At 44.2% G+C, this 25,184-nt stretch overlaps 1 long non-coding RNA gene across 2 annotated transcripts; it reads left to right on the top strand.

The window, feature by feature from the left end:
• The first annotated feature begins 204 nt into the window (after window positions 1-204).
• On the top strand, window positions 205-24,718 carry LOC148783742 (uncharacterized). Of its 2 annotated transcripts, XR_016045587.1 has the most exons (4): window positions 205-524; window positions 717-836; window positions 20,883-21,809; window positions 24,528-24,718. It is a non-coding gene; the product is annotated as an uncharacterized LOC148783742 (long non-coding RNA). The 2 variants fall into 2 exon arrangements; XR_016045585.1 differs by having other exon boundaries at window positions 205-836.
• The last annotated feature ends 466 nt before the right edge of the window (window positions 24,719-25,184 follow it).

The following is a 25,184-nucleotide window of genomic DNA, read 5'->3' as shown; positions in this document are numbered from 1 at the left end:
ACACCATACCCTACTCTTATTCCATCCATTTATTTTATCATATGATCTCATTTTATTTCCTCCAAATTTATTTTACTCCACTTCATTTTACTTTGTCCCACTTGATTTTATTTATTTTAGTTTATTTAATTCTAATTCCATTTTATTTTAATTCACCTACTTCATGTTTCTTTCATCGTATTTTCCATCATTTTTATTTCACCTTCACTTTTATTTTCACTTTCGTCTCTCTCATTGTCTCAATCGCTTGTTTGACAAGAGGGCAGGCTAAGCCTCGCGCTCGTGCGAGTCTTGTCATCATGCCGGTCTGAATTACCGTGCCCGTCTTGCTGCCACAACAGATTTGCTTTTATGTCAAACTGGTCGATGTTGATTTTGACGTAGAGTAGCATTGTCGTCGTGTCAGTCTGAGTTACCGTGCCAGTCTTGCTACCACATTAAGTCGATTACCGGATCAGTTCTGCCATCGTGCCAGACTAGCCGTTCGGACAGTCTCGTCGTCGAGCAGTATTGCCATCGTGCCGGTTTGAGCTACTTTTCCCATCTTGCTGCCTTGTTTGACCAACCATCGCGTCAGTCCTGTCATTTGATCAGTCGACACATCGTTGAACTTCTTCTCTCATTTTCATTTCATTCTCATTTTCATTTCTTTTATCTCACTTTCAGTCAGTCGAGTTGCCACACCTCTATTTTTTTACATGTTCGTGTGTTTGCAGGAGAGGAGAAATAGATCATGGGAGGTGATTCCAAACCAGCCATATGCCAGGGGGCTTTCCAACGTGAGCTAAGAGGGTGCTCACGCGAGGTAGCCCGACTGTGTCACGGACCCAAGTGAGGTAAGTCCCGCATCACGATCCAAATTTCTCTCTTACTAGTTGGACACCTGTCCTTTTTCTGTGAACAAGGTTCCCGAGAGAGAGATCTCAGGTCCCGGGTCTTCCAATCCTAAGACACGTGTCACCCGATCACCAAGATCCAGGAAGGCGATATCGAAGCACCTAACCACCTGGATATTCCCGAGATGAGCCGGTAGATCATAGGTGGTTGCGGATCCTTGAAGTTCTTTATTTGGTTCATGATCTACGGCCTCTGGTGGTTGTCTGGCTTTTGAGGTGTTTTCCATTCTTTGATCGAGTGTATCGGCCATCAATTGAATGGGTTTGAACACTTAGCCTCTTCGGGTTAGGGAACAAAACCAGCTAGCCTGAAGCTTGATAGAGCCAACCTTAGCAAGAGTAATGGGAGACTTTGGGGTGTTAGCCCCTTGTTTGGAAGATGATCACTTTTCGTTGATCCTGACCATATCAATTTCTAGTGTGTCATCTTCGTCATATCGGTCCCACTTGGGAAGGTTATCGACATTCAGAGATGAAGGATTTCCTCTTAGAAGGCTCAAAAGATCTTCTTCGGGCTCTTGAAAGTGATGATCACAAGCAAATATGAATTGACTAGGATCAACTTCTTCGTCTCCACTCTCAACCATGTGAATAATGACATTCTCTTTTGAGTTGTCTTGAGGTCCCGACTTTTCGATCGTTGTGGCCATATTTTCAGGGAGAGAATTTGTGAAGATACCCATCTTTTGATTAGCCTCTTCGACAGGTTGATTTCTAGGTGTGACAGTGATGTCTCCCCCTATTGATTAACCCTTGAATCGTCCGTTTCAAATACAAGCAGTTTTGCGTATCATGAGCATGGTTTTGATGCCATTTGCACCACCTGCTCTTATCCGTGACTTCAAATGGTGGTTCAGATGGTGGCAAGAGATAAACCATGTTTCTAACCAAGTGTAATTTCAGCACTTTTTCTAATGGGTCTTTGAGACGAGTGAAATTATCCTCTCGCCTTTGGTTATTACTTTTAGCGTTGGCTCTAGGCTGACTCCTTCTGTTTTGGTTCTGATTGTTGCGTTGAGCAGCTGAACCATGAGCTGATTTATTAACGACAATCTCGTTAACTTGACCAGAAGCATTCCCCTTGTTATTGTTTTTGTTCTTATTTTGGGGAGTTGTTACCGGTTTATTGTTGGGCCTGGTGCTGAGGGGTGTCCCTCTAGCCCTTTCATGTTGTGCCACCAGCTCAATCATGGAGTCAAAAGAGTGGGGGATAAGACCTTGGCTGAAGAAGGTCCTGTATTCAGAAGGGACATTATTTAAGATTATGGAGATCTTGGCTGGGTCCGTAAGTGGACATTCTATGACCCGCATTGTCGCTTCACGGAATCCCTGATGAAATCGTCAAAGGATTCTCCTGGGTTTTGTTTCATTGCACTGAGCTCGCTCAGGGAGAGAGGTCTTGGTGTCGACCCATGCCAGTTCAAGGCCTCGCTGGTTAATGTTTGCGAAAATATGACGTTCAGCTGGTTAAGCCTTGTTTCGCAAAGCTCGAATGGAGAGGAGGTACACGTTGATGTGAGTATCTGGATCGCTCTTCCCATTGAACTTGTTTCTAAATTCTAGGACGATAAATCCCAAGGGAAGGTTTTTCATGCCTCCAAGGGTCTCATGAACATAGGCCTTCGAGGGTAAAATTTCATGCATGCCCATTCTTACAAGCATATCCTGTATTGCTTTTAAGGTGCCTTCGTGTTGAGTATTTGACATGACAGTAGGCCCACTGGTCGGTGGGTTCCCAAGCATAGATTGATGAGTCGATACTTGGGGTACGTGTGGCCTGCATGGGCTTGAGACTGATGAGCCACTGTGGGGCGGTTTGATATACCTGTGCCTGAGGGCATACTGACCCATGGGTGTCGCCACCGGTTGAGGAAATTGCACGGTTTGTTGGACCGGGTGAATTAGAGGAATCAATTGAAGAATCGGTTGACTCGGTTGGGCTAAGGGTTGACCTATACCACTAAGTTGGTTTGGGATCGACCCGTAAGCTAGAGCATGAGCAGTGTAACCTAGGTCAACTAGACTTTTGAGGGAAGCCTGGATGCCTATTTCGCCTAAGGGTTGGTCTATATTGACACCTCTGCTTCGTACAGTCTGTACTATGGTAGCTCGAGGTTGTGTTAGATCCCCTAGACCTAGGTGGGTCTTGGTTTTGAGATCATTGTGCCTCGAGGTTGTCTTGATTCGAGTTGTGGGAATTGGCGTTAGATACGGCATGAACTTCTTCCCTCGCTCGGCTCCTACTTTGGTTGCCTAAAGCTCCTATTGGACGACCCCAGGTCGGAACCCCTAACTATTCAAAGTCTTTCGAGCTGAACTAGCTTTTCGGACCACACAGATCTTAGGATTAGGTGTGGATGCTTGGGATTCTGCCTCTAATTTGAGTCCTAGGCATTAAATAATGGATTGACCTGAGTTCTGTCGATAATCCCAAGGGATCGCAGCATACTGGTCCCTAGATTTAGAACGGTTGGGCTTAGAGTCGGCCGTGGAGCTATCATCATAGTCACCTTGAGTGACTGACATGGTGATTGCTTTTGATGGGGTCCTAAAATCTAGACTTAGGTAAGATCTAGACTCAATGACTTAGGGAAAACCTAGCCTGACTCTAGGGGCAAAACCTTAACTAAGACCTAAGACTAGATTGGAACCTAGACTTACTAGACTCAATGGGTTTTGGTTCAGACCCTGAACTAGGGTAAGCCTAGTCTAGCTCTAGAGGAAACTCTAAATTTAGACTTATGTTAGACTAAGACCTAGACTCGCTAGGTACGAGTCTCGGCTCGAATCAAGAGTGGGTCTAGGTCCGAACGGGGATTGAACTTGAATTGAGCTGGGTGCAAGCTTGGGCTTGGACCAAGAGGGTTGTGATAATCAGACCGAGTATGGACCCGAACTGGATCAAAGTTGTTTTAGGCACGAGCCCTTAGCTCAGACCAAAAGGGGGCCCTGGTTCGGACCATGGAAAAAGCTGGTTCAGACCTAAGCTAAGCTAGGTATAAGCATGTACTCGGACTCAGAGAGTTTTGATGATCAGACTAGGTATAGACCCGGACTAGATCAAAGATGAACTAGGAACGAGCCTTCGGCTTGGATCAAGAGGGGGCTTAAGTTTGGACCGAGGTGAAAACCTGGTTCGAACTTAGGTTAAGCTCGGTACAGGTCTGGACTTGGACCCAGAGGGTCCAGCTCGGACCAAAAGCGGGTCCAAACTGAGATCTAAGATTAACTAACAAAAAAAAAACAAGCACAGCAGCACATGAAAACGTTTGACCTAGATTTATAGGTAGGCTTGGCATGAGAGTGGGTTCATTATTATTGAAATGCAGCTAGGATGATATAGGTCCCCACATAGGTTCTGGCCTCCTGTTATAGGATGTTCACCAAGTCCTACTATACGTGGAGTTGCTTTGAGGCAAAATATTACGGAGGGGCGTTCGCAATTAAAGTTACGCGAATCCCAACCTCCTCGAGTCTCAAAGCTAGATTCTCCTCACGCCATTAACGTGGATTTTGGATTTTTTGAAATATTTGTTTGCTGGTTTCCTAGGCATTCAAGGTCCGGTGTGTGCTGGGGTGTGTAATGAAGCACGCAAGAAAAAATAAAGTGGCAAGGGCAGGCACACAATGCAATGAAGAAATAAAGTGAGCGCTTGACACCAGTCATGCCTAGTGATTCACGCTTTGAGGTGAAGCTCGCTTGAAGCACATTATAGATGGAGGAGTAGGCAACCCCTAAGAAAGTACAGTCAAAACAGTGAGACCAAGCACAGTCCATGCTAAGTAACGGGACCCAGTTTAGGGAGGGTGCTAGCAACCCTCAATATATATTTTTTAAAATTTTTTTATCTTTTTAAATTTGATGAAACAAAGTTAAACTAAACACGGTGAAAGGAGGGAAAACATGATTTCAATCAAAATTAACAAACTAAAATAAAGTTAAAAGGCCAGAAACAGAACAGACCTATCTGAAGCAAAATATTTTTCTTATATTTTTAAAATTTTTATTTTAAGCCAAAAATTGGTCAACAAGGTGCCAAAATTATTTGGAAAATACATGTGGGGTCCCAGAATATTTCTGAGACACTTGCAGTTGGGCGACGGGGGTGGTGTCACTTGGGCAGGCTGAGCGACACTGCTAGTGTCGCCCCAAAATTTTTTTTATTTTATTTTTATCTTGTTTATATTGATGAAGTAAGGCTAAAATAATCTTTCAGAAGCATATAAAATAATATTTATGATGAAATAAATTAAAACAGAGTAAAGCATAAAAGTGCAGATAGAACAGATCTGTATCAACTAAAATATTTTTTAGGTAGTTTTAAAAATTTATTTTTATCTGAAAGTTTTTGAACAGTCACAAGAGAGACCCTAGAGACGATCTACAAAATTTCAAAAGATTTTGAAACTTTTAAAAATGGGCGACACGGGGAGAGTTGCCATGGATCTGGGCGACATTGGTGCTGTCGCCCAGAAAAAAACAAGGTTTCGCAGCACCAAAACCCTAGATCCTGGTCATAGCCAACTTTTGGGACCTTCTGTGATTGATATCAGTGAAAAAATAAAAATTGTATTTTGTCGCTTGGATCAAGCTCGAAATGCCCCACGGTGGGCGCCAAACTGTTAACGATGAAAATATGACAGATCTTTTGATGAAGATCTATCAAATAATGACACCTTAAACTTATGAAAAAGATGTGGTAGAGAAAATGAGACAAATCGAATTCAGATCTGAGGCCAGATATGCTTGAAAACGAGTAGATCTGTATGGCAGAGTCAGCATTCAAGATATAAAAATATGATTTTAAAGAAAACTAAAATAAGATCACAATAAAATGAAAACAGTAAAAAGAAGAAGATATAAAAGGGAATAAACAATACCAAACAGGGCCGGCTGGCCCGGGAGTCTCGAGCCTTCTAGGGCTCATCCGTATCAGAACCGACATCCTCTTTGCCTCTCTGATTCGAATGTTGAACAACAAATCTCTAGTGTAAAAAGGGTTATTGTGCCATGGAGATAGTTTAGATCTAGGGTTGTTGTACCCTAGGTCTAGGTTTTATCAGGCTTAGGGTAGGGTTGTTGTGCCCTAGGTCTAAGTTTTATCAGGCTTAGGGTTGGGGTTTCAGGAGGCTGGGGTTTCAGGAGGCTAGGGTTTCTGAAGCAAGTCTATCCTATAGGGTTTCAATTCTCTTATACTCGTCCCTCCAATGGCCATGGAAGTACATCTTATAGGGATCAAGGATCGAAGGGAAATGATAACTTTCCATAACCAACAGATCCCTATTTAAAAAATCATTTTTTGGGGTACAGATCTGGGCGGCATGCCTAGTGTCACCCAAGTAAAATGGACAGAAACCTCACAAAAGGTAGGAAAAGCAACACGGGAAAGAAATTTATCATTTTAGGCCAAAAAAAGTATGGGCGACCCAGTCTAGGCTGGGTGACACTCCCAGTGTCACCCATGTTAAACTTGGTTCAAATTGATATTTTCACTTCTAGTGTGTTCCTCAGCCTCTTGTGAAGCTCTCAGAGAAAATTTAGGCCAAAAAGGATTTTTTTTTACTATTTTTAATGATTTTTTTGTAAAAGAGGGTGTCTGTAGGATTCTAGGTCAAAACAGGGTTTCTATACGGTTCCGGGAAGGCAGATTGGTTCTAGGTCACAGGGTAGGCTATGTGAACTATGGATTTTGGGTTTACTAGAATAACGTGGTCCTAAGAGTTTAGAAAACCATAGAATTTACCATATTTAAAATGGGTTGTCTACTTGAGTCTACTATAAATATGGTTTTGGAATCAAACGAAATTTCCTGTGGTTTGGAAATTATGCCCCTTTTTCTATGAAGAGGTCACTGTAGCGATGACAGAAAATTTTCCAAAAACTTTATATTCTTTATCACCCTAATTTCTCACCTTATTTACCATATGAATGTGCATTGCCCTAAGACAAGGGTGGGTCCTTCGGCTGACTTGTCTTGCAAGTTAACTATGATAGTGTAGTGCAGAAAACAAGGAGATTGTGGGTCAAGGGAGGCGATTCTGAACCAGCTGAAGCAGCTGGGGGGCTTTATGTCGCAATTTAAGAGGGCACCAGGGCGAGTCAGCTCGAGTAAGTCACGGACCCAAGTGAGATTGGCCCCACCTCACAAATAGATATCCTCTCTCACTAATTGGGACCTGCCCTTGGTCTGTGAACAAAGTTCCCGAGAGAGCGATCTCAGGTCTCGGGTCTTCTAAACCCGAGACACGTGTCACCCGATCACCTAGATACGGGGAGGCGAGATCGAGGCATCCGACCAAGAAGTCCTCTGGGCACAATGGCACTACTGGAATCGAAGAAGGCATCTCCAAGCTAAGTCCTACCCTTAGATCTATTTCTGAAACGGCTAAAGCAGAAGCTGTTGGGGTTGCCACACCCACACTCAGGACGTCATCCTCAGTCTCGACAAAAATCGGCGTCGATATAGCGGGAGGCGAGGTTCAAACCACACAAGCCTCAACTTTCACATGCTTGGCAGAAGGAGTTGTCGGAGACGCACCCACAACGAATGAACCCTGCCCTTTTCGAGCACATGCTTTCCTTCAAGATCGTGGGAACTGGCTGAGTCCCCTTTGATCCTTTTCTCTTTGTTCCCTCTTGTCTCTTCTTTCTTGCTCCTAGGAGAACACTCCTCGACTAGACACTCATAGGTGTCCTCTGGCCTCGCTCGGACATAGCGTTCAGGCTCTGGACAGATCCTCCTTCACGATATGGGACCACATCTCCCCTAGCACACCCAGAAATGGAGTTGTGGTCATCAAAAAAAGGTTTTGTCTCACCCTCTAGAGACGAATGACCCAGGCTAGCATCTTCACGCATAATGGGCTGAGCAGCTTCTCCTGCATAAGTGGTGCTTGAAGGCCGCTCTATCTCACAAGAAGATGTGATGGCCTCAAGAGAAGTCCCCTTGACAATAGAAACATCAGTATAGGGACCAGTTCCCAATTCCCCTTCACAAGGCAGGCAGTCCACATCTAGAATTTCCACTGCAAAGAAGAGCCAGAAAGAGCAAGAGGAAAAATTAGCCTAAAAAAGAAATAGCACCATAGGCAGACTAAAAGTACATTAGAGAGAGCAAATAAACAAGCAGACACTACCTGGAGGAGATGTGAACTGGTACCAGCCATGGTCATTAATGAAAGCACTGAAGGGTAGTAAGGGACAATACTCAAAGAGCGATGGTGAAAGTGGGCGCCGACAGAAGGCAGAAAAGAAAATTAGGGTCTTATCTCAGATGAAAAACCCTGGTAAATGCGAAAACAACCCCTATGCACCCCTTTTATAAAGACGAAGCACAAAACCTACATAGTGACACGTGGCCTAGTCATGAGGGAGCGTAAACGGCATGGGAAGCGAAGCGTCGTGTAAAAACAGGGGCATAAAAGCACAACTAGCATGTGAAGTGAAGCGCCGCACAAGCGAAATGTCGCATGACTCAGAGATACGGAAGTACGAATGACACACGAAGCGACATGTCACACATGCGAAAGATCACTCTCTGTTCAAAGGAGGCACAGAGGACACGTAATCAAGACACCGTGCAATCCTAATGCAGGCCCCTCATTCAACAATTATTGCCCCGCATGCACAGCCTTATTCATCAAACCACTTCCGGCAAAATGCCACTCCGGTACGCAGTACTTCCCCTTAGCCCACTTGCGTAACGTCATGCGGCCAGGACGTGTACTATGGTTTAAGGTCACATAGCTTGGATCGTGGTTATACAGTTTTAGGTCATGCAACCAAGACCATGAAGTTTAAGGTCGTGCAACTAGACCTCTGCTACAGTTTAAGGTCATGCACTGAAGATCGCAGCTATGCAGTTTAAGGTTATGCAATGCGGACCATGGTTGTGCAGTTAAGGTCATGCAACTAGACCTTCGCTACTGTTTAGAGTCGTATAGTTTGGACCTCGGTAGTGCAGTTTAAGGTCATGCAATGCGGACCATGGCTGTGTAGTTTAAGGTCATGCAATACGGACCATGGCTGTGCAGTTTAAGGTCATGCAATGCGGACCATGGCTGTGCAGTTTAAGGTCATGCAATGCAAACCATGGCTGTGTAGTTTAAGGTCATGCAATGTGAACCATGGCTGCGTAGTTTAAGGTCATGCAATGCGGACCATGGTTGTGCAGTTTAAGGTCATGCAATGCGGACCATGGCTGTGCAGTTAAGGTCATGCAATGTGGACCATTAAGTGGTGAAGGCATGTGACTCCATGGGGAACAGGGCCATCACCAGAGACTAGACTCCCTGAGGTGTGAGATTGTAATGCAGGGAATGAACTTCCTGAAGAGGCAGGACAATGGCCCAGAGGGAAGTGCAAAGGCATGCGCAGCACCAGGTGTGGAGTGGCGCATGAATCAGCAAGCCTAGGTGATGCGTTAGGTCCCTTAGTGAAGTACGCGGCAGTAAACCCCGACATTTCGTGTGGCGGTGATCTTTGGACGAGACGCACTCGGCGATGACCCCTGGACAAGACGTGCGACGATAATCTCTAGACGAGATATCAGGTAAAAGTCTTGATGGGGTGCGCGACACTAGCCTTGTAATGAGGCACGTGGTGATAGTCTCTGGTCGAGCCTCTCAGTAAAAGTCTTATTGCGGTGTAGGGCACAAGTCTTGACGAGGCATGCGGCGAAGACGCTTAAGGCCTCGGGCATGGCCCACCCCGGCCTGGTCTTATGACCATCAAGAGTTGGGGATTTACACATCATTCTGTGTTTGTTGGGGGATATTCTCGGCACTAAAGGGTATAAAAAGGGGAGAAACCCCAGTTTACTATCTTACCAAAGGGTAAAAATAGTAGAAAGCTTTTTAAAGAGAGAGCCAATGCTTTCTAGTGAGGGTTTTCTAGCGAGCACTTCCTGGCCAAAACTTGCGGGGACAGGTCTTGAGGGATTTTTTTGACGATCTTTAGGAGGTACGAAGCTTCACAACGTGATTATGAACCCCTTTTCAGGAAGTGCTAAGGCTTTTTGAATAAGGAATAGGGCTTCTCAAGGCCTTAGCAGGATTTGCAAAGGTGCCCTATCGGAGTTTCAATGCTCCTCCGGTCGTTCTGCTGTTGATGGGGAGGTCGCGGAGAGTTAAGAGGGCTTTGTCAGCTCTCTGGTTGTTGGAGGAGAAGGAGACGAGGCCGCATTGAGTTCACAGAAAACTTAGCAAAATTCTGATGAGCGTTGGTGAACTGTTGAAGTGGGAAACCAGGGAGAAGGGCAATCCGTGGGGTCACAGGGAAGATTTCAGGGATTTCTAGTGGTTTTTGGCAACTGCAGCAACGAGCAGAAGGCTGGAGGGATTCCCCCGGTGGTTGAGAGTTAATTACCGACAAAGAGAGGAAACGCCAGTGGGAACTCATAGGGTTGGGGGGAAGGCGAAAGATCACAGGAAGGTGTACCGTCGATGAGGGGTGACTATTAGGGGAATTGAAGATGCGTCAATGCCCCCTGAAAATGGGGAACATTGAGAACTGAGGTGCTTCAAAGTCAAGGATGCTATTAAGTTACATGCAACGCCTCCTTCGCACGTCCCTGGGTTACACAAGGCGATAACCATGCTTGGGGGCATGAGGCTTGCTGCGATAGTTCTGCACGGCGTTAGCCTACTCGTGGTGGTGATAGAACACGGCTTTGTGTTGCGCACGACGAAGACCTCAGATGACGACGTCTTGCAGGGGTCAAGAGTGATGGAAAACGGGGAGGCCTTGCCACAACGATGTGTTGAAAGCCAAATCCTTCAGCACAACTGGGAAGTCCATATTGTTCTATGGAAGGGCATCCATTGTGAATAGGGTATGCCCTCCATCATAAGCCAGTTCCTTGCCAGAGAAGTTTGCCTTGTATGTTTGACATATTCGTAAGATGAATTGAAGCTGAATCGGAAGTGGTTGGCTTTTTCTTTTGGCTTGTAACTATTCTCCTTGGCGGGGCCGAGGCTAACTTCTCCTAGTGGTTTTGCCATTTCTTCATAGGGCTGGCATTTATTTAGTGGGTTTGTACAATTAGGGCATTTCTCTTGGCCTGTAACAATCCTCTTACCCTCATATGAAAGAGCAACTTCTCTGGCTTTGGTTTGTAACCGTCTTATTATCCTTTGATGCAAGAGCTCTGTAACTTCCCTGACAATGGGCCTTTGGTTGTAATTTGCAACTTTTTCTAATGCAATAAAAGAAATGAATTTCCTTTGAGTTGGCTTGATGTTTCCCATCTTTATTTCTATCTTTTTACTATACACACAGCACTTTATTTCCATGTTAGGCTCTTTAAATATCGCCCGTTGATAGGGGGCATTGCCTCTTCTCCATTGGAGTTCGTTAGTATATAGGCCCCACTTGGTGTAACCTTCTTGATTATGAATGGAACCTCCCCTTTAGGCTCGAACTTGCCTTTGCGACGCCTGTGCATGACGATCGGTCTCTTGACTCCTAGAACTAGGTCCCCACGAGTGAATGAACGAACCTTGAAAGACTTGTCAGTGGCTCTCTTCATTCTTCCTTGATTGAGCTCGAGGTTTTATTAGGCTTCTAGTCTCTTCTCATCAAGGGCATCCAGCTCTTGGTAGAGGATCCTGACCCTCTCGTCCTCAGTTAGTCCTGATGTATTGCAACACGGAGTGAGGGTATTTGAATTTCAAGGGGTCCATTTAGTGTCAAAGGGGTAAACCTTATTCTGGTGCAGGGTCCAGTAGTCGTTCTGCTTACTTTTTTTAGGAGGCGGGATAACATTGTAGGACTGCTGCTTGCCCCTGGTCTGAGGGGTCTGTGCTTTAGAGAGGTTGAGAGTTTGGGGAGCCGCGTCTTTAGTGTCAGTCACGGTGACAGCCATGCCAATCATTGCCTTTTGATTGCCTCAACTGTTGGAATGAGAGTTTGAGCCGAATGATTGTTGATGAGGGTTGCCATGGTGCTTGAATAATCCCTCAATACAAACTTCCTTAGAGATGAGCTCTAACATGGAGGGTGGATTGGATGCCTCGACATGTAAGGCGATCTAGGGGAGCATGTTTCGTATGCAGTTGTGGACTGCTTCCTTCTTGGTCATGGGGGTGGCATGAAAGGTCGCCAACTCTCTCCATCGAGTAATGAACTTGTCAACCGGCTCACCAAGGTCTTACATCAAGGTGAGGAGCTCGATGGTTTCCACGTTCCTTTGGACTTCGTAGAAGCATTCGTAGAACAACTGCTCCATTTCTTGCCAGGTGTGCATCGAGTTTGGCGGCGGCCGAGCATACCACTGAAAGGCTTGTCCTTCGAGAGTCTCGACAAACTGGAGGAGGAGGAGATGTCCGTCAGTTGCCGTCTCTCGAAAGGCCGCTTGAAAGTGGGCCGTATGCTGATGAGGAGACGTGCTACAATTAAATATGGGGAGTTTCCCTTTTTAGAAGTTCGGGGGAAACGAGACTTGGTCAATGTAAGAGGGATACGACTTTTGGTAGAGTGGTGTCTCCTGCATGCCCAGGACCTTGTTCTTGAGGCTGTGGGCCACCATAGCATCTATGTCGGTTTGGGAGACCCCACAAGAAGAAGTGATGTCTTGGGAGACCGGAGGGGGAGTCTGCCTAGGAGCTGTGTTCGTCAGCGAATCAGACAAAGAAGGGACATGGAGGCCTCTTGGCACTCTATCTTTTTGAGGATGGCTTGCATCATTTCCTCGAACTTGTTTATTCGCTCCTCTTGAGCGTCGTTCGGGTCATTGATCACCATGATACTGACCATTTCTTCTAGAAGACTAGAGTCAGGTGATGCAGCGGACTCTCGAGGCTAGCGACTGTGGGTGGCAAGTCAGTTTAGAGGGGCTCAGCTTGCCCCGACTGGACTCGTGCTTTTTATGCCGATCTTGGGAGGACTGGTTCATGACGGTCTTGAGATCATGACTTCTGCATGGTGATCACCGAATAGTATTATTGGATTTGCTCAGGCTTCGAAGTTTGAAGAGGGAAGAAGGGATTACATGGTAGGAGGTCTTCAGGTGTGGTGACTTCGACTGCCTTGGAGGTTTCCCTTGTCAGGATCTGCATGCCACTTTTCTGCTTGATCCTAAGGCCGCTGTATACCTCATTCTAGAACCAAGCTTGAGACCTGGACTGCCCCATTTTTTTCGAACAGATGAGGGTCATGTCTATGAGCTGGAGTAGGGAGTGGGGCCCAAGGATGGAGGGCAGATTGGGTTCTTGTCTTTGAGGCTAGAGGCCTCTGTCTGACATCAAGCTGTTGCCCCGAGTTCCTTTGTGAGGCCCAGGTGTTCGGTTGATCCGGGGTTGGCTCAAGATGGTACTCTTAGAGAAGACCTTTGAGTACCAGGGCTCGAGGTGCTTGCCTGGAGTCGGGGAAGCGGAAAAGGAAGAAGCTGGTTCGTGACTCCACTTGAGTCTAGATCTGAGAGGGACTTGCAAAGATGGTGCGTGTGCACCTTTAGGGTTAGCCATTCGGGTGACTTGGGGGTCAGCCCAGGCTTGGCCAATGGGTTCAACCTGAGGAGGCTAAGACCCACGAGGCTGTGTTTGTGAGGGACGAGGCGGGAGCTTTTCTCTCACAAGGTGAAGCGGTGTGTGCTGGGAGCGAAGATAAAACGGTCGGCGCTCCTGTGCTCGAGGTGGCATAGAGCTAGCGCTGCCCCGAGCTGTGGAAAACGAATGCATGACATATGTAGGGTTTGGCTCGAGAAGGCCTGGCCCTAGATTCAAGCTCAAGGAAACATGAAGGTTGCCCCAAGGTGTGGCTCGAGTGGATTGACCACGAGTCTTTAAGTGTGTAAGAGGGGTCACCTCAAGACCTCTGCCTCTATGTACCGACCCTCTAGGTGCGGAGGCTCAGAGTAGTGAAGGAGAATAGGGGGTTGCCTTGTGGAGAGCCTCAGGAGCGACGACAGTTTGCTTGGCTTTCACAGGGATGGACGGGGCATCCTTTCGACGTACCGCAGTAGTATGACTGATAGATGATTTGTCAGTAGCAGGGTGTGCGACAGCATGAGAGCTACACATGCAGGGGACATTGGCGGAGAGTACACCATGGCAAGAAAGTGGGGAGGTAGGGACCTTTAAGTCCCCTCATGCACCAATATAGGTGAGAACCTGGGAGTCGAATCGTGAGTCCTGACTCAAAAGGAGAGTAGGGAAGGAGGCTTGATTGACTCGCTTCCGTGGGACAGTCACGAGTGCAGGGATAAGGAAGTCCCCAAGCCGAATGAATGGGTTGAACAACCTAGGTGCCATAGAAAAAGGTGCAAAAAATAAAAAGGAATTTGGTCAAACAAGAGCGAACTCACTAAGGGGTAGTAATCCCCAAATAGAGTTGTCAAGCTGGTTAGGTGCCTCGATTTCACCCTCTGGATCTAGGTGATCTGGCGGCACGTGTCTCGTGTTTCATGTGAACCCAGGATTTGAGATCGCTCTCTCAGAACCTTGCTTGAGGGAAAGGGCAGGTATACCAACTAATGAGAGAGGAATTTAAGGTGGGTTCGGGACTTACTCGGCTGGCACGTGTGGGCATCGTCTTAGATCATGAAGAAAGCCCCCTAGCTTGTTGAGCTGGTTCGGAATCGCCTCCCTTGACCTGCAATCCTCTTGTTTTTCTGTACAACACTTTTATGATTAATTTATAAGACAAGTGGGTTGAAGGGACCCACCTTTGTCTTAGAGCAATGCACGTTCACATGAGGAGGCGATGAAGTGCCAGTTTCGGTGAAAGATAGAAAAGAGAAGAGAGCTTGACGTGGGGGTGAGACTAGCATTACAACTAGAAATTACTGACTCAGAGTGGTAGCAAGACGGGCATGGTTCTCAAGACCCATACGACGACAATACTACTAGATACTGAGGTCGGTGTGTCGATGATAGGCTAGGTCTACCCTCAATCAAGTGAGAGGAGAAAGAGGTGGAGAAGAAAGAACGAGACGACAAAGAGAAAAGGGAAGTCCGGACGTCAATGGATGGCGTCAGCTCCTGACGAGGCACACGGTGATTGCTTCTCCTAGGTCGCACGACGATAGGCATGGGATGCAGGGAGAATGGCGGTGGGCACCGGTCGCAAGGAGGGAGCTTACGAACGGCGGTAGTTGTTGCTAAAGCCCCTAGTGGGCGGCCATAGGTATCGTCGTCTCAGGTAGACGTGTAGTAGAGGAAGACCCCTGCGAGCGATAACATGCTTCGCCATCTGGACTCTTTGCCGAGACGTCACAACTACATCTGTGGGAGGTGATGAGCAATGCTATCTACAAACTTCACTGGAAGAAAGAGACAGATGAATAGAAGGAGAGGGGGACTCATGCAAGGCACTGCCATCGCCATGCACGACACTGTCACTGCCATGGACGACCTCTGCAAGGAACTCAGACGAAGAAGAGAGAGAAGATTTTCCTCAACCCTAGGGGTATTGGCTAAAAGTTTCTCTCACCTCACTCTCTCTCTCAAATGTGACACCACAATGGTAAGAAGAGAAACTTGTATTAAGTGAAAACTCTCTTGTGAGTGTGTATGCTTCAGTGTCTTCTTTCTGCGTATAAGGATGGTATGTATATATTGAAGTGTGCCCCAAACATGGGTGGATGATCAAAAGTAACCCTAATTGCTGAAAATTAAGATTAAATTGAATTAAAAGAAATTAGAAAATAGGGTGCAAAATGATAGATTTGCCCCTTCCTAACAAATCTTAAAATTCAAGAATAGTTTCTGTGTTGCCCTAGTTACGGGATCTTACATAGCTGATCCGGGGTTATTATGGTGCCTGGTTGATTGTAAGATGATCATTTTCTTGTAGGGCTTGGCATGGCGATCGATTTAATACCAACTTCGAGCCATGGATTGTGTTTTTGGTGCATGATTATGTGACTTGAAATTTCAGTAGATCTTGAAATTTTGGATCGATAGTGTGTTCGTTCCTTGATGTTATTATGTGTTTTCTTCGTTGAATCACACTGAGCATGCCACTACGATCACGGGGCACCAAACGCAGCTCGATTCTGTGGTTGAACGAAGATTTTGCAAGTTTGGAATTTTGGTCGGAATCAAGGATTCCGACAACGGAATTGGCGATCTGTTAATTTCTTCATGTGCAGAATCTGTCCGTTAATCATGTATGGGGTTCGGATCAGAGATGGCCGGAGACCTTACGCCTGTAATAGAATTGGTCTCGCGTCTATCGGGTTCCTGAGCGGTGTGATTTTGCCACTCGAGCAAGGCACGACGCTGCTAAATTTTATGTAGTTTTATTCACGGATCAACAACTTCTCTTTAGCTTTTATTCGTGCTCGGGTATCGTCACTGGGTGTGCTATATATCGAATCGCTCGTCCTGGCTAGATGAACATGCGTACCGAATTTGAGCTCAATCCGACATAAGACAAGTGAGATATGAGCGTTTAAAGTCACTGGTCATAATTGTCCCTTCAATGGTATGGTGTTGCAGGGTGGCCGCACAGGAATGGCATGCGGCTTCTCCTGTTTTACTCTTTCACTTATAACTTCTTCCTGGAATGTCTGTTTGAGCTGAAACATAACCCTTGGGGGTTTTCAACAGTGTGAGATCTAATGGTGGTTGTCCCACAGCAATTTGAGATGCTGAAAGTGTAGCTCTAGTTATATAGATCCATTTCAAGGTGTTGGAGGCCGATTCTTCCGAAACTTTTTTTCAGACTGCACTATCTTAGACATCTTGGAATGAGACGAAACATGGCAGGAGACTCTTGAGAGACCTCATGAAGATCTTGGTCAGTTCTGAGGATATTCTAAGACTATCTGAATTTCCATTACTTGCTAGTCCTTTATTGAGCGGGGGGCCCATGTTGATGAAAAATACCTTCCAATAGCCACATCTATTTCAAACTCTTTCTCTCTCATGGGAGGCAAAGTGGCCAATTCTTCAGGGAATACTTCTGGGTATTCTTGTACCACTGGAATGTCTTCTACATAAGCTAAATACCCCACACGTCTTTTAGCAAAAAGGCAAGAAGCTTAAAGGGCCAAAACAAGATGTAGAGGGGAATCGTCTGGAGTGCCCACAAAGTGTAATGCAGATTGATCAGAGAACTTAAAGGCCACAGTCATATCATGGCAGTTAGCAGTAGGTCGATGGGTAGACAACCAGTCCATACCTTGAATAACATCAAAATCCTGAATATTTAAGAATATCAAGTCTGCGCGTAAGACACATCCTTTTATCAAGACTTCACATTGCTTGAATACCTTAGAAGTTTCTATAGAGTCTCCCACCAGTATGTGCACCACTAGAGTATGATTAAGACATGCAGGTTTAACATTTAGATGACATGTGAAATGCGGTGCAACAAAAGCATAAGAGGAACCAAGGTCAATCAAGATTGTTGCTTCTCTACCGCTGACAAAAAGCGTACCTCTTATCACCAAGGTAGATGCCTTAACCTCCTGTTTCGTCAATGTGAACACTAGACCTTGAGCCTTTGGTCGGTTCTCCAGCTTTATCATGAGGCGCTCTCCGATCCACTGACCAGGCTTGCCGTACTTAAGGCACTTGCTCAGTTTTTGGTAACACTCGACGTCAATATTATTACGCATTCCACAGTATGAACACACTGGGCATTGGTTATCCCCCTTGTTGCCCAAAAAGGGCCCTTGACTCCTCAGATTACCCGAGTAGGGTCTTTTTCTAAAATATCTCTTGGTGGGCGGCTGAACAGTCTTCCCAAAATTTCTTGATTGAGCGGGTCTTTCCTTTCTTTCCTTTCTCGAGTGATACTCTTCACAATCCCTTTCAATCTTCATTGCAAGGTCTACCAAAGGGGCATACAACTTAAGATTGGCCCCTAACACCCTTCCTTTGGTGTCTGGTCGAAGACTCCTCTCGAATTTACTTGCCTTTTGTGCCTTTGTATTGATGTTGTGAGGCACATAGCAAGCAAGCTCTGTGAACTTGGCGGCGTATTGGTCGATTGTTAGTCTCTCTTATTGGAGTTCAATAAACTCAACTCCTGTCCTTAAAGTATTTCTCATCGAACGCCACCAAGAAGTTGTCCCATGTGGCTTTAGTCCTTGATTCCCTCCAGGACTGCTTCACTAGATTCCACCAATATTCCACTTCCCCTTCTAGCATGAAGGCTCCTAGTCTAGCTTTCTGTTCCTCGTGCATAGCAACACCTCCAGAATCTTCTCCATCTATCTCTTCCATTTCTCTCCTTTTTCTACACCCCCATGTCCTGAGAATGCAGGAGGTGCTAATCATCTGAATCATTCAATCAACTCACTATCCGCAAGGTTTGGGGCAGGTGTGGACGAGGCCGAAATATTATCATTCATGATCTGGGTCATGGCCCCGAGTGTCCTAAAGAATTCTCTAAAGGCTTTAGTGTTCTCATTACTGGAGCTCGCGTTATTAGCACGAGTCCTTGTCGTCTTCTCTTCAATCGAGCACAAAAGCACTCAATTACTAATTTATCCAGAAAAGACCTAAGGGCACTTCTAAGACTCCCTAGGCCAATAATCCTAACCTGGCTGGTCTAATACCATAACTGTCATGACCCCACCACTTGACCCCTTTACCGTACATGCCGGACGGTGGCAGAGTGTGGGTCCGTAATCCAGAGGTAGCGAATGCCACTTAGGTTGGAGTGGCGCATTGCTTTAATAAAGCGGTAAACAAAGCACGCTAAGAAGGTAAAGAAACTCTAAACATAAAAGAACAAGATCTAGGTAAAAGTAATACTAAAACTTATATTATTACATAACAACTTGGAGTAATACAAACGTTCAAGGCACCGTAGGCCTGAGTACAAAACATCTAACTTCAATATAGACAAAAACATGGCCCACGACCTATAGACGCATACAAGTAAGGGACCTTCTTGGCAGGTACAAGCCTTCATCGACCAGATCGATCACCCAACCGACTACTCTTGCCCTGTAGCTTCTACTCCATAGGGATGGAAAAAAAAGGAGGGATGAGTTATAAGCCCAGTAATAGGATCTAGTTGCTATGCATCAATGATATATTCATCCAAAAAGTTTATAAGCAATCACAGAGGAAAATGGCAGTCAATTCAGCAATCTTATCAATATATCTAACCCAGGTGACATATCCAATATTATAACTATCATTCCGTCAGCATGACTATTAACATTCGCATACATACTTCAAGTATTAATCACGTACTCCTTAATTCATCTACTCCCAATGTAGAAGCCCTATTCATTAGGCCAAACCAATCCTATTGTTTAGGACTTCTACTGTCACTCAGGAGGGAGGGCAATGGTAATGAGTGACCCATTCAGTAATACCCTTACCCTCACGCGCCCAATCCCCAACATGCCTCGGGGCTTTTGATTGATACCTTCCTTGCAAGATAAGGTTTACTATTTTCTTTTTTGAATGCACTGAAATTTAGGGGGCGTGACCCACCCCTTACACTTTCAACATAACTCCCCTCCTATCATAGAAAGATAGGAAACACAGGCGACCTCACTTTCTTATTAGATCGCATCATGCTACCATGGGTAACCCGTGCATAGCGTCTCTTAAATTACTTTACAATTATCAAACACACAAGGGTCATGCTTGAAGCATATTATCAGATTACACATCACTTGACATTCATCACTCGACATTTAAGCTTATTACATGATTAAACAGGGAATTCACCATTTGGCACTCATTATATAGCATTCACACTAATCACATGAATATTACATGGTACTCATCATATATGATTCACATTCATCAATTGAACATCACATGGTGCTCACTAATTAGCATTCACGTTCATTACTTGAATATCACATAGTACTCACTAATTAACATTCACATTCATTATCTGAATATCACATAGTACTCACTAATTAACATTCACATTCATTACTTCAATATCACATGGCGCTCACTAATTAGCATTCACATTCATCACTTGAATATCACATGGCACTCACTAATTAGCATTCATATTCCTTACTTGAATATCACATGGTACTGGCTAATTAGCATTCACATTCATTACTTGAATTTCACATGGCACTCACTAATTAGCATTTCACTAAGCAAGCAATGTTTCTGGGAGGTCTGTCAACAGTGACATACTCTCTTAAAAAGAAGCATAACTTTCAATCTAGGGGGTTTTTCAAGAAAATATTTACATGAAACTTTAAGTATTCACATAAAAATTTCGAATAGTGATGGTTTGAAAACAATTGAACTTCATTTGATTAATCAAAACTCAGGACAATACAAGGTGATAATTCTGAATTTTCATAGTTTCTGATAACAGTGACGTGCTAGCATATTTTGGAGTATAGCTTCTCATTCGTGAATAATTTCAACAAGGTTTGAACATGGACATTGTATCAGATGTATATATGGTTCAAATGGTGGTGATTTGGAGGTATTTGGTCACTTATTGGGTGGTAAAACATTTGATACAAAGTTGGTGACAGTGGCTGGAATTTCTGTTGTCTGTCATCAGTGACATGTTCACACATTTTTTACTATAAATCCTAAAATATGAAGAATTCCAAGATAGTACAAGAAGAAATGTTGTAATAAACAATCATATCTTTCATTCATGACCAATATGAGTCCATTAGGACATCGTTTGGTAACTGAACAATTTGATATGAAAACACCCACAGTTCCTGGAAATTTCATTCCGCAATTTTTACTACCTACTAAAGCACAAACAATGCTTTCAAAACAAAGTCTAGTACTCAGTCAAAAACTTCTTCAACTTAACTAAATTCACAGGAGGATTTTTACAAACAAGTTTACAATCACAGGCTAACCAAGCATGGATTATAAGACTTAATTTCCAAGTTTTCAAGCTTACTCTTGCACATCCATACAGATGTTTCCACATTCTACTCTTCTATACCTCATGTTTGGATAAAATTAGTAATACATAGCTTCTAAATCCACTTACTTGATGAGGAAATAGTGCTCCTAACTCCTTGCATAGTCTCCTCAACCTTCTTGTAACGACCGAAATTTCTTGAGCAGGATGAGGTTGCTGCCAAGCGGCGATGGAAGAGAAGAAGAGGAAGAAGAAAGAATCGCGTGAGTGTGCATGTGGCGATAGAAGGGAAGAAGAAGGAGAGAGAGTGATGCGTGGCGATAGAAGAGAAGAAGAAGAAGGTGAGAGAGCACCGCGCGAGTGTGATAGTGGTGATAGAAGGGAAGAAGGAGAGAGAGTGTCGCGTGAGTGTGTGTGCTGTGATAGAAGAGAAGAAGAAGGAGAGGGAGTGTCGTGCGAGTGTGTACGTGGTGATAGAAGGGAAGAAGGAGAGAGAGTGCCATGCAAGTGTGCATGCGGCGATAGAAGAGAAGAAGAAGAAGGAGAGTGTCGTGCGAGTGTGCGTGCAGTGATAGAAGGGATGAAGAAGGAGAGAGAGTGTTACACGCGTGTGTGCGTGGTGTTAAAAGAGAAGAAGAAGGAGAGAGAGTGTTACACGGGTGTGTGCGTGGTGATAGAAGAGAAGAAGAAGGAGAGAGAGTGTCGCGCGAGTGTGCTCACGACAATTGAGAAAGGAAGGAGAAAAAGAAGGGAGTGCATGATGATAGGGGAAGAAGGCGCATGGCGATAGGGGAAGGAGTGCACGCGGCAATAGGTGGGAAGACGAAGAGAAAGGGAAAGCACGCGCGTGGCGAGGTGGAAGAAGAGAAGGTCGTGCATGAAGCAAGCAGGCCACCTATTGGCTGCATGCTACCTTGTGCGCCAAATGTCAACCTTCCTTCAATGCAAAGGCCACTTGGCGAGCATAAAAAGCCACCTCCCCACCTTTGGAGTACAAAACCAGTCTTTCTCTTTCTACACCTCACGTTTTGAAGCTCAAGCTTAGCCCTTTGTGCCATTGTGTGAGAGTTTGAGAAAGCTTAGTGGAGGGGATTGTGAAAGGAGTTTGGGATCATCCTTGAAGACTCAAAGAGGTAAGTAGAACACTACCTTGTAGACCCATAAGAATGGAACATAAATAAAGTATGGTTTGAGCCTAGTTTGAGCATAAGCATGTGCGAAAAGGGTCACTGCATTTTCCCGAAAGCTTGCTTTTTTTTACATGATAAAAATGATTGAATCCTTTTTGGTGGCCCTAAATTTCTATGGGATGATACTCTTGTGAGTCTTATTCAAGCTAGAATTAGTTTCATGTTGTGACATTGCATAGATTAAGAGTTAAAGAGATGATTTTGGAAGGGATGTCATCGTTGGAGTGTGATTTTTCGAGGATTTTACATGTTCTCATAATGAAATTTTGACTAAGAAAATGCTACCATTTTGGCCTCAAATCACCACCAATTGAAAGATCTTTGAGTGTACTTTGAGTGGTGTTTATGTCTAGTTGTGGCTTTTGCTAGTTTGGAAGGTATGTTTCATGTTGTGCTCATATGCCACGGTTAGCAGACTGTGAGAAATTCCCGAAGCATTGCTTTTGTTGCACTGAGGCTTTGCCTAACTTATTGATATCCAAATGATACAAAAATACAACCATTTGATAGATGCATGGGTCTTATACGATTTTCACGTTTTAACCTTGCCCAAATTCTGTGTAAATGAGGGGCTATACTCAAGAATGTTCCAGTATGTCACTCTTGACAGACTTCCCAAGAACTCAGAATTTTGGTCTCAGTTGCCAAGAAATTTAGCGTTCCAAATGGAGTCCAATAACTCTGAAACCATAAGCATTTGAAAGCCTACTAAAAGTTCCATGTTTAAATTGTTTTGAAATTCCGACTAGATTGCAAGTTATGTTTTGAATTGTGAATGTATGTCACTATTGGTTGAATTCAACAAGGTTCAGAGCGATATACTGAACCCTCAATTGATCAAGTATTGTTCAGTTAACAAATTGGATTCAGAATTTAGTAGAATTTCCCTTCATATTTTGGGTGCCATGTTTGATAAGGAGAACAATGAATTTTAAGTTGCACATGAATTATGCACATGTCATGCATCGATGCCTCTTTCTGAACACAACTTAATTCCTTTTGCAAGGTTATTTAAATAGCATGCTTATGATCCTACAAATGTTGAATGCTCCTGACCTTTTGAAAACAGTAAAGTATGAATGAATGAATGTTATGCATGCATATACATGGAACTTTGTTATATCTTATTTCTAGCCACTACGCAATGGGACCTCTATTGGTAGTGGATATTCTATTTCTGTTATATGGACTCCGTTATATCTGATTTATGGCAACTACGCAAGGGGTCCTCCATTGGTAGTGGATATTTTGTTTTTGTTATATGAACTCTGTTATATCTGATTTCTAGCAACTACACAAAGGGTCCTCCATTGGTAGTGGATATTATGTTTCTGTTATATGAACTCTGTTATATCTGATTTCTGACCACTACGCAATGGGTCCTCCATTGGTAGGGGACATTCTGTTTCTATTATATGAACTCTGTTATATTTAATTTTTGACCCTTAAGCAATAGATCCTTCATTGATAGTGGATATTCTGCTTCTGTTATATGAACTCTATTATATCTGATTTCTGGCCACTACGCAATGGGTCTTCCATTGGTAGTGGATATTCTATTTCTATTATATGAACTTTTTTATATCTTATTTCTGGCCACTACGCAATGGGGCCTTCATTGATAGTAGATATTCTGTTTCTGTTATATGAACTCTGTTATATCTGATTTCTGGCCACTATACAATGGGTTCTCCATTGGTAGTGGATATTCTGTTTCTGTTATATGAACTCTGTTATATCTAATTTCTGTCCCGTACGCAATAGGTCCTCCATTGATAGTGGATATTCTCTTTATGTTATATGAACGCTATTATATCTGATTTCTGGCCACTATGCAATGGGTCCTCCATTGGTAGTGGATATTTTGTTAATGTTATATGAAGTTTGTTATATCTGATTTCTGGCCACTACGCAATGGGTCCTCCTTTGGTAGTGGATATTCTGTTTTGCTGGCAAGTTATCATTCTGCCTCGACTAGAATGATAGGAGTGGAGTCGGGAGATAACCGTAATAACAGGGTGGGTCACACCTCCCAAATTGCTATGGGCACTACACATTGGGTCCTCCAATGGTGGTGTAATGCCCTCTCGCCTAAAGGCGCAAGGAGAGGGTCATGTCTTGCAATGCCTCAGCCTATCAAAACCCCAAAGTGGGCTGGGGATCGGGTGTTGAGTAAGGACACTACGAAATGGGACCTCCATTTGTCATTGTCCTCCTTTCTGAATGAGGGTAGAAGTTTCAAGTTGCAGGATTGGCTTAGCCTAATCGATGTGAGTTCTACTTTGGGAGTAAATGATTCTGTTCCTAATTCTTTTTTTGATTCTCTTTCTGATTCTGATTCTGTTTGTGTGTGTTTGAATTAAGTAACATGTATGATTGTCTGACTATGACTGTGATATGCATCAATGTCACAGCCATCTCGAGAAATATTAAATGCTCCGGCTTTTGAAAATACTCATTTTATGATATTGATATGCATATTCTAAGGAATAACTTTACTTTTTGATTGCCGATACGATGTCTGATGAATTGTAGACCTTATCATTATTTATAAGCTTGTAGGTAGGATTGCAGGGTACTGATTTACTTACTGGGCTTTTAGCTCATGCCTCTCTTTTCCCTTCCATGTCGAGTAACAACCGATAGCTTGTACGTGGACAGCTGAACGTGGTAGCAGACTTTTGGAAGCTCGAGTTCTATTCAGGAAGCTTGTTATTGTGGGTGTTAGGTGGCGTTGCCACAATGTTATTTTGATGAATTGTATTTTGTTGTTGGGCCAATAGTGCTTTGAACATTTGTAAAAGAATTTTTGAACGCTGGATCTGTATAAATAGTTGTTGTTTTGCTCTGTCTGTGGCCATGTGATTTTGTGTTTATTTTTAGTTCATGGTTTGCTGATTCTGCAATTATAAACATGTTGATGCTATTCCCACCTGAGTGACGTACACGACCTCAGATCGCTATCCCACACTCTGTCGCCCTCCGGTTGGGAATGGTAAGGGTCAAGGGACTAGGTCATGACAGTTATGGTATCAGAGCTGTCGGGCTAGGATTCTTGCCCTAGAAAGTTTTAGAGGTGTCTCTAGAGTAGTTTTGGATAGACTAGTGACTAAGGTGCCCTTGTTGTAGGACAAAGATGCCAAGGAATCATGCTAATAATGCGAGCTCCGGTGGGGAGAATGCAGAAGCCCTTGGAGAATTCTTCAGGACATTGGGGGCCATGACTCAGATGATGAAAGATAGTATGCCAGCCTTGATTACCCTTGCCCCTGAGCAAACTGATGGTGGACTAATAGAAAGATTCAATAGGCTCACACC

The sequence above is a fragment of the Amborella trichopoda genome, chromosome 1, assembly GCF_054954075.1.
Source record: "Amborella trichopoda isolate Santa Cruz 75 chromosome 1, AtrichopodaSantaCruz75HAP2 v2.0, whole genome shotgun sequence".
Lineage (NCBI taxonomy): Eukaryota > Viridiplantae > Streptophyta > Magnoliopsida > Amborellales > Amborellaceae > Amborella > Amborella trichopoda.
This window is presented reverse-complemented; position numbering and strand designations above follow the sequence as displayed.